The following is a 7,799-nucleotide window of genomic DNA, read 5'->3' as shown; positions in this document are numbered from 1 at the left end:
ATGTGGCTGTCCAATTTTCCCAGCACCATTTATTGAAGAGACCGTCCTTTTTTCATTGGATATTCTTTCCTGCTTTGTTGAAGATTAGTTGACCATAGAGTTGGAGGTCCATTTCTGGGTTCTCTATTCTGTTCCATTGATCTGTGTGTCTGTTTTCGTGCCAGTACCATACTGTCTTGATGATCACAGCTTTGTAATATTGCTTGAAGTCAGGCATTGTGGTGCCACCAGGTTTGGTTTTCTTTTTCAACATTCCTTTGGCTATTCAGGGTCTTTTCTTGTTCCATACAAATTTTAGATTATTTGTACCAGCTCTGTGAAAAATGTCAATGGTATTTTGATAAGGATTGCATTAAATGTGCAGATTGCTCTGGGTTGCATAGACATTTTAACAATACTTATTCTTCCAATCCATGAACATTGAATGCTTTTCCATTTCTTTATGTCTTCCCCAATTTCTTTCATAAGTGTTCTGTGGTTTTTAGAGTACAGATCCTCTACCTCTTTAGTTAGGTTTATTCCTAGGTGTCTTATGGTTTTTGGTGCAATTGTAAATGAGATCGATTCCTTAATTTCTATTTTTTCAGTCTCATTGTTAGTGTATAGAAATGCAACTGATTTCTGTTCATTGATTTTATATCCTGCCACTTCACTGAGTTCCTGTATGAGTTCTAGCAATTTTAGGGTGGAGTCTTTTGGGTTTTCCATATAAAGGATCATGTCATCTGTGAAGAGTGAGAGTTTGACTTCTTCTTTGCCAATTTGAATGCCTTTTATTTTTTGTTGTTGTTGTCTGATTGCTGAGGCTAGGACTTCTAGTACTATGTTGAACAACAGTGGTGAGAGTGGGCATCTCTGTCGTGTTTCTGACCTTAGGGCAATAGCTCTCAGTTTTTCCCCATTGAGAATGATATTCGCTGTGGGCTTTTCGTAGATGGCTTTTATGATATTGAGGTAGACATAGCCACATGCAGAAGAATGAAACTGGACCTTTATCTTACACCATATACAAAGATAAACTCAAATTGAATGAAAGAACTAAGTGTGAGACAGGAATCCATCAAAATGGACTTTTTGTTGGAGAGAACACAGGCAACAACCCCTTCGACCTCGGCCACAGCAACTTCTTGCTACATACATCTCCAAAAGCAAAGAAAATAAAAGCAAGAATGAACTACTGGGACTTCATCAAGATAAAAAGCTTTTGCACAGCTAAGGAAATGAGTCAACAAAATTAAAAGGCAACATATGGAATGGGAGAAGATATTTGCAAATGTCTTATCAGATAATGGGCTAGTATCTAAGATCTGTAAAGAATTTACCAAACTCAACACCCAAAAAAACAAATAATCCAGTCAAGAAATGGGCAGAAGACATGAACAGACATTTCTGCAAAGAAGACATTCAAATGGCCAACAGATACATGAAAAAGTACTCAATATCGCTCAGCATCAGGGAAATACAAATCAAAACCACAATGAGATACCACCTTACACCAGTCAGAATGGCTAAAATTAACAAGTCAGGAAATGACAGATGTTGACAAGGATGTGGAGAAAGGGGAACCCTCCTACACTGTTGTGGGAATGCAAGCTGGTGCAGCCACTCTGGAAAACAGTATGGAAGTTCCTCAAAAAGTTGAAAATAGAGCTACCCTATGACCCAGCAATTGCTACAAACTACAGAAAGAGCTGAGGTGTCCATAGATAGATGAATGGATAAAGAAGATGTCAGATATATATATATATATATATATATATATATATATATATATATATATACACACATGCACACAAAATGGAATATTACTCAGCCATCAGAAAGGATGACTACCCACGGTTTGCATTGATGTGGATGGAACTGGAGGGTGTTATTCTGAGTGAAATAAGTCAAGCAGAGAAAGACAATTATCATATGGTTTCACTCATCTATGTTCTATAGGAAACAGCACAGAAGATCATAGGGAAGGAAACTGAATGGGAAGTCATCAGAGAGGGAGAAAAGCCATGAGAGACTCTTAATATAGGAAACAAACTGAGGGTTGCTGGAGGGGGGGGTGGGTGGAGGAATGGGGTAATTGGGTGATGGGCATTAAGGAGGGCAAATTATGTGATGAGCACTGGGTGTTATATGCAACTGATAAATTACTGAGCACTACATCTAAGACTAATGATGTACTATATGTTGGCTAATCAAATTAAAAAAAAAAAAAAAGAATTGGAGAGGTCTACAACACTAGCAAAAGCTGAGGTGGGACTTGGTTTGGCCAGGAAGAAATGGTAGGTCCTGATCAAGCCCAAAGACCGGGTCATGTGTTATACCAGTGGCAGGATTCATTAACATAGGGCAGGAGGAATGCCCAAGAATGGCACAACCTGGACTCAGCAGGCCCCGGTCTAGAGAGAAGCTTAGACTAATCATTCCCAGCCAATCCAGGGAAGATTCAGAGAATACCAAGACAGAAGGGCTTGACTACACCAGTTCTAAAAATCCTAGTCTCCATCATAAGGATGAAAATTTGTCTCCCTTGGTAAAAACAAAATGAATATTTACCTGATCCAACAGATTAGAAAGAAAACATACACTTAAAGAAATTCATTAAATTATTGGAATAGATTAAGCTCATAGATTTTTTTAAAATGTTTTTTAATTGTTTTGTTGTTCAACATACAGCAAAGTTTGGACCACATAAAAAACACATAAAAAATCAGATCAGCTCTAGAAATAGAATTTTCTTTTTCTTTTTTTTTTTAAAGATTTTATTTATTTATTTGACAGAGAGAGAGATAGCGAGAGCAGGAACACAAGCAGGGGGAGTGGGAGAGGGAGAAGCAGGCTTCCCACCGAGCAGCGAGCCCGATGTGGGACTCGATCCCAGGACCCTGGGATCATGACCTGAGCCGAAGGCAGACGCTTAACGACTGAGCCACCCAGGCGCCCCTAGAAATAGAATTTTCTAAAACAAAACAAAACAAAACAAAAAAAGCTTGGGTGCCTGGGTGGCTCAGTCATTAAGCATCTGCCTTCAGCTCAGATCATGATCCCAGGGTCCTGAGATCGAGCCCCACATCGGGCTTCCTGCTCAGCGGGAAGCCTGCTTCTCCCTCTCCCACTCCCCCTGCTTGTGTTCCCTCTCTCACTGTGTCTCTGTCAAATAAATAAATAAAATATTTTTTTTAAAAACTCTACATTTCTCAGCATATATGAGTATAGTAAAATTAAATTAAAAATACAACTTGGAAAATTTTGTGGAATGCAGCCAAAGAAGAGCTTAGAGGAAAATGCATAGCATTAAATGCATGGATTAGATTAGAAAACCAATAATTTAAGCTTCCACCTAAGGAAACTAGAAAAAGAAGAGCAAATTAAATCCAAAGCAATAGAAGAACAGTAATGAAAATCAGAACATAAATCAATGAAGTTGAAAAGAGGAAATTAATACAGAAAATCAATGAAAAAAAGGCTGGTTCTTTGAAAAATATTAATAATATGGATAATCTCTAACTAGGCTAACCAAGGAAAAAAAGAGATAAAACACCAATTACTAATATTAGAAATGAAATGATCCAATAATTCCACTACTGGGTATTCACCAAAAGAAAATGAAAATACATTCAAAAAGATAGATGCACTGCTATGTTTATTGCAGCATTACTTACAACAGCCAAGATATGGAAGTGACCCAAGTGTCTATCCATAGATTAATGGATAAAGAAGATATGTTACACACACACACACTGAAACATTACTCAGCCATAAAAAAGAGTGAAGTCTTGCCATTTGTAACAACATGGATGGATCTAGAGGGTATAATACTAAGTGAAATAAGTCAGTCAGAAAAAGTCAAATACCCAATGATTTCACTCATGTAGAATTTAAGAAAAAAAAAACAGAAAAAAGAGACAAACAATATAAGACTGATGAATCACAGACCTGTACCTCTGAAACCAATCATACATTATATGTTAATTTTTAAAAAATAAAATTAAAAAAAGAGACAAAAAAACACTCTTAAATTTAGAAAACAAACTGGTGGTTGCTAGAGGGCAAGTGGGTGGGGAAATGGGTGAAATAGGTGAAGGGGATTAAGAGTACATGTATCATGATGAACACTATGAGTAATGTATAGAATTGTTGAATCATTATATTGTATACCCAAAGCTAATATAACACTGGATGTTAGTTATACCTGGGTTTTAAAATTGAAAAAGAAGAAAAAAAACTTAAAAACTGTAACTCATAAATAAAAATTAGGAGAAAAAACCCTTAAAAAAAAAAGTAGACCACTAATAGACATATTGAAAATCCATAGAAAAAAAAGCAGCACAGGTTGTGATTGGAGCATTTTTGCTTGAATTTTGCCAAACAAACTTCTGGGGCTGAGGGTGATAACCTAGAAGACACTCAGCAGGCAAATGGTACAAATGTAGAGGTCCCTTACCAACGTATACAAGTAGATAACTGAGTTAAACTCAATGCCATTACTAAAATTTATGAGATCCAAAAATGTCTATTGCCAAAAATGAGAAAAAAAGAAGAAAGATGGGCCATTACTTGTAAACTTACAGATGTTGAAAAGATAATAAAGGAATATTATGAGCAATTCTAAGCCCACAAATTTGATAACTTATATGAAATGGACCAATTCCTTGAAAGACAAAAATCTACTAAAACATTCATAAGAAGAAATAAACAATAAATAATAAACTGAATAAATAAACAAATAAACTGAATAGGCCTACATCGTAGAAATTGAATCAACAATTAATAATCTACCAAAACAGGAACGCCTGGGTGACTCAGTGTGTTAAGTGTCTGCCTTCAGCTCAGGTCATGATCCCAGGGTCCTAGGATCAAGTCCCACATTGGGCTCCTTGCTCAGTGGAGAGCCTGCTTCTCCCTCTGCTTACCACTTCCCCAGCTTGTGTGTGCGCTCTCTCTCTCTCACAAATAAACAAATAAATAATCTTTTAAAAAATAATAATCTACCAAAACAGAAAGTACCAGGCCCAGATGCTTTCACTGGTAAAGCTTGCCAAACATTGAGGAAAGAATGACACCAAGCTTCTAAAATCTCATCCAGAAAATATAAGCAGAGGGAGGGGCGCCTGGGTGGCTCAGTCACTAAGCGTCTGCCTTCGGCTCAGGTCATGATCCCGGGGTCCTGGGATCGGGCCCCACATCGGGCTCCCTGCTTGTGGGAAGCCTGCTTCTCCCTCTCCCACTTCCCCTGCTTGTGTTCCCTCTCTCGCTGTATCTCTCTCTGTCAAATAAATAAAATCTTTAAAATATATATATATAAGCAGAGGGAACCTCCTAACTCATTCTATGAGGCCAGCATGACCCTGATACCAAAATCAGAAAAGACATCATAACAAAAGAAAATTATTGACCAAAATCCCTCAGGAACATGGATACAAAAATCCTCAAATAGTAACAAATCAAATTCAGTAATGTAATTAAAAGAATTGTACCAATGAACTTTATAAGAATGGAATAATTATGTACATCATCTCCTGCTACTTGTTTTTTTTTTAATTCAACATTATGTTACTAAGGATCATTTATGTTGATTTGTATAGTTGTTCATTTTCACTGCTTCATAATATTTCATTATGTGAATTTAACACAATTTATCTGTGCTCTTGTTGATGGCTGGTAGATTCATATTTTTCATCAATGCTGAAAAAGTGTCAGCAACAATCTGCAAAATTTCCTCTCATTCATTCTTTTTTTCTAGGATTTCAATTAATTATATGATGTCTCATTCTATCCTTTATATTTGGAACTTATTGTTCCTATTTTTCATCTTCTTAGTCTCTGTACTTTATTCTGAATTTCTTCAGACCTATCTGGCCACTCACTAATTCTCACTTCAGCTCAATCTCATCTATTAAACATTCCCCTTTGGTTTTTAACTTCAAAATTACATTTTCTATTTCTAAAATTTCAATTTGGCCCCCTTTGAAACATCCACTCATGTTTTTGTTACTCTCTGCATGTTTGTGATTGCCTCTACTATTGTCTTAAACATTTCATTTGCAGAAATTTTATACTTTGATCCTCACAATGTCAATACCTGAAATCTCTGGGAACAACTCTACTATTGGTTGTTTCTATTGATTCATACACAATGGTTTGTTTTCTGGCATGCTTGGGGATCTTTGATTAAGAGCTCATGTTTGCTTGAACTTAATTTGTAAGAATCTTAGATGCCTCTGTGCAACCATAGCATGTTGTGAGCATTCAGCTTCTCCTATTAGAGCAGATCATATTTCTTTCTTTCTACTGTTGAAGCCTAAGTTTCTTCATAGTACCAACCCTGTCTTCTCTCCTTCATCAAATTAGCATTTAATTATGTAGTAGGAGATTATCAACCTGAAATCAGTTCAAGTTCTTTCTAGAGTCCCTTTCTAATATAAGAGTCTAAGTTTCAGGTCCTTTTCCTTGAAGTTAGCGCTTAATGACAAGGAGACTTATCCACCTGAAACTACCTAAATTTCTTTCTAGAGCCTCCAGTTAATGCAAGAGCCTATGGTTCAGCAATACTTCCTCTGGGGCCTGCTCAAGACTTTCCTGATGGCAGCGCTAATATTGGCATTTGCCTTCAGGGAAGCTTCGCAGTTCTCATTTGCTTGCTGCTCACTGACCCCACATCAGAAGCAGCAAATATATTATTTTCCCCCCTGTAGGGGGTGCCCTTGGTAATTCCCTTACTTCTGTCACTTCAGCAATGCATAGTAAACGAAGATTTTATAAAGTACATGGTTGTGTTGTAGCAGTAAGGTTTGGGTCATAATGCAGTATAGGAACTTGGAATTTGCATTTTTAATCAGCTCTTCTCCATACTCTATAATGCACACCAGAGTATGAGAATCCATGGTACAGACTAGGCATGAGAATGAATGAATGGCATGTTCCAGCAGCGGTGAGTGCTCCAGTCTGACTGAGACCTAGACTGTATAAGAGAACATATTAAACTGAAAATGTTGATTAGATTCAGAAGCTTGAAAACTTTAAATGTATATTTAGAGTTTGGAACTTTTCTGACTATTGAAAGCAAATTAAATGTTTTAAACAGAATAGTTATATTTAAAAATCTGTGTGTTACAAAAATAAATCATTATTGTAAAAGAAGGCTTAAAGAAGGTAGAGACCAGAGGCAGAGAAGTCAATTAACAATGTTTCTCAACTTTGACTGTACTTTAGAGGTACCTTAGGGACTTAAAAAATACTGATGTGTGAGCACACCACTGAATCAATGATTGTGTTGTGCCAAACAGGTTGTGAACCACTGAGCTAATGGCTTTAGTCTACATGAGATTTGGTAAGGAAAGTGGCAGCAAGAATAAAGGAACTGAGGAAACATTGCCAGGATTTGGTGACCACACAAGTGAGGTGCCAGACAAGTCAAAGATGATTCCAAAGTCATACACAAAAGCTATCATCCAGATTCTCTTCTGCTTGGCCCATGTTTAACATTTCATTTGCCATGATTGGATTATGTTGGGGAGAACTTTGTGAGCCCTCCCTTGCCCTCTCTTTCTCTCTGTCTCTCTCCCCATAGACAGACAGACAGATAGATATGTATATTTACATATAAGCCCCTGATTTAGTGTACATATTGCAATCTGAACGATAGTACTCTATTTTCTAGAATGTTACCTCCAAGCTGGTTCATAAGCTATGCATTTATAAAACCAATTTAGCACTCTCTGAGACCAGCTGCTTCTGGATGATGCAATATATAACATATATAACATAACCAATGGATCTCATGGTCATGAGCCTACTCCCAC

The sequence above is a fragment of the Phoca vitulina genome, unplaced genomic scaffold (genome assembly GCF_004348235.1).
Source record: "Phoca vitulina isolate PV1807 unplaced genomic scaffold, GSC_HSeal_1.0 scaffold7, whole genome shotgun sequence".
Classification (NCBI taxonomy): domain Eukaryota; kingdom Metazoa; phylum Chordata; class Mammalia; order Carnivora; family Phocidae; genus Phoca; species Phoca vitulina.
The sequence above is the reverse complement of the archived record's forward strand: the minus strand, read 5'-3'. Positions refer to the sequence as shown.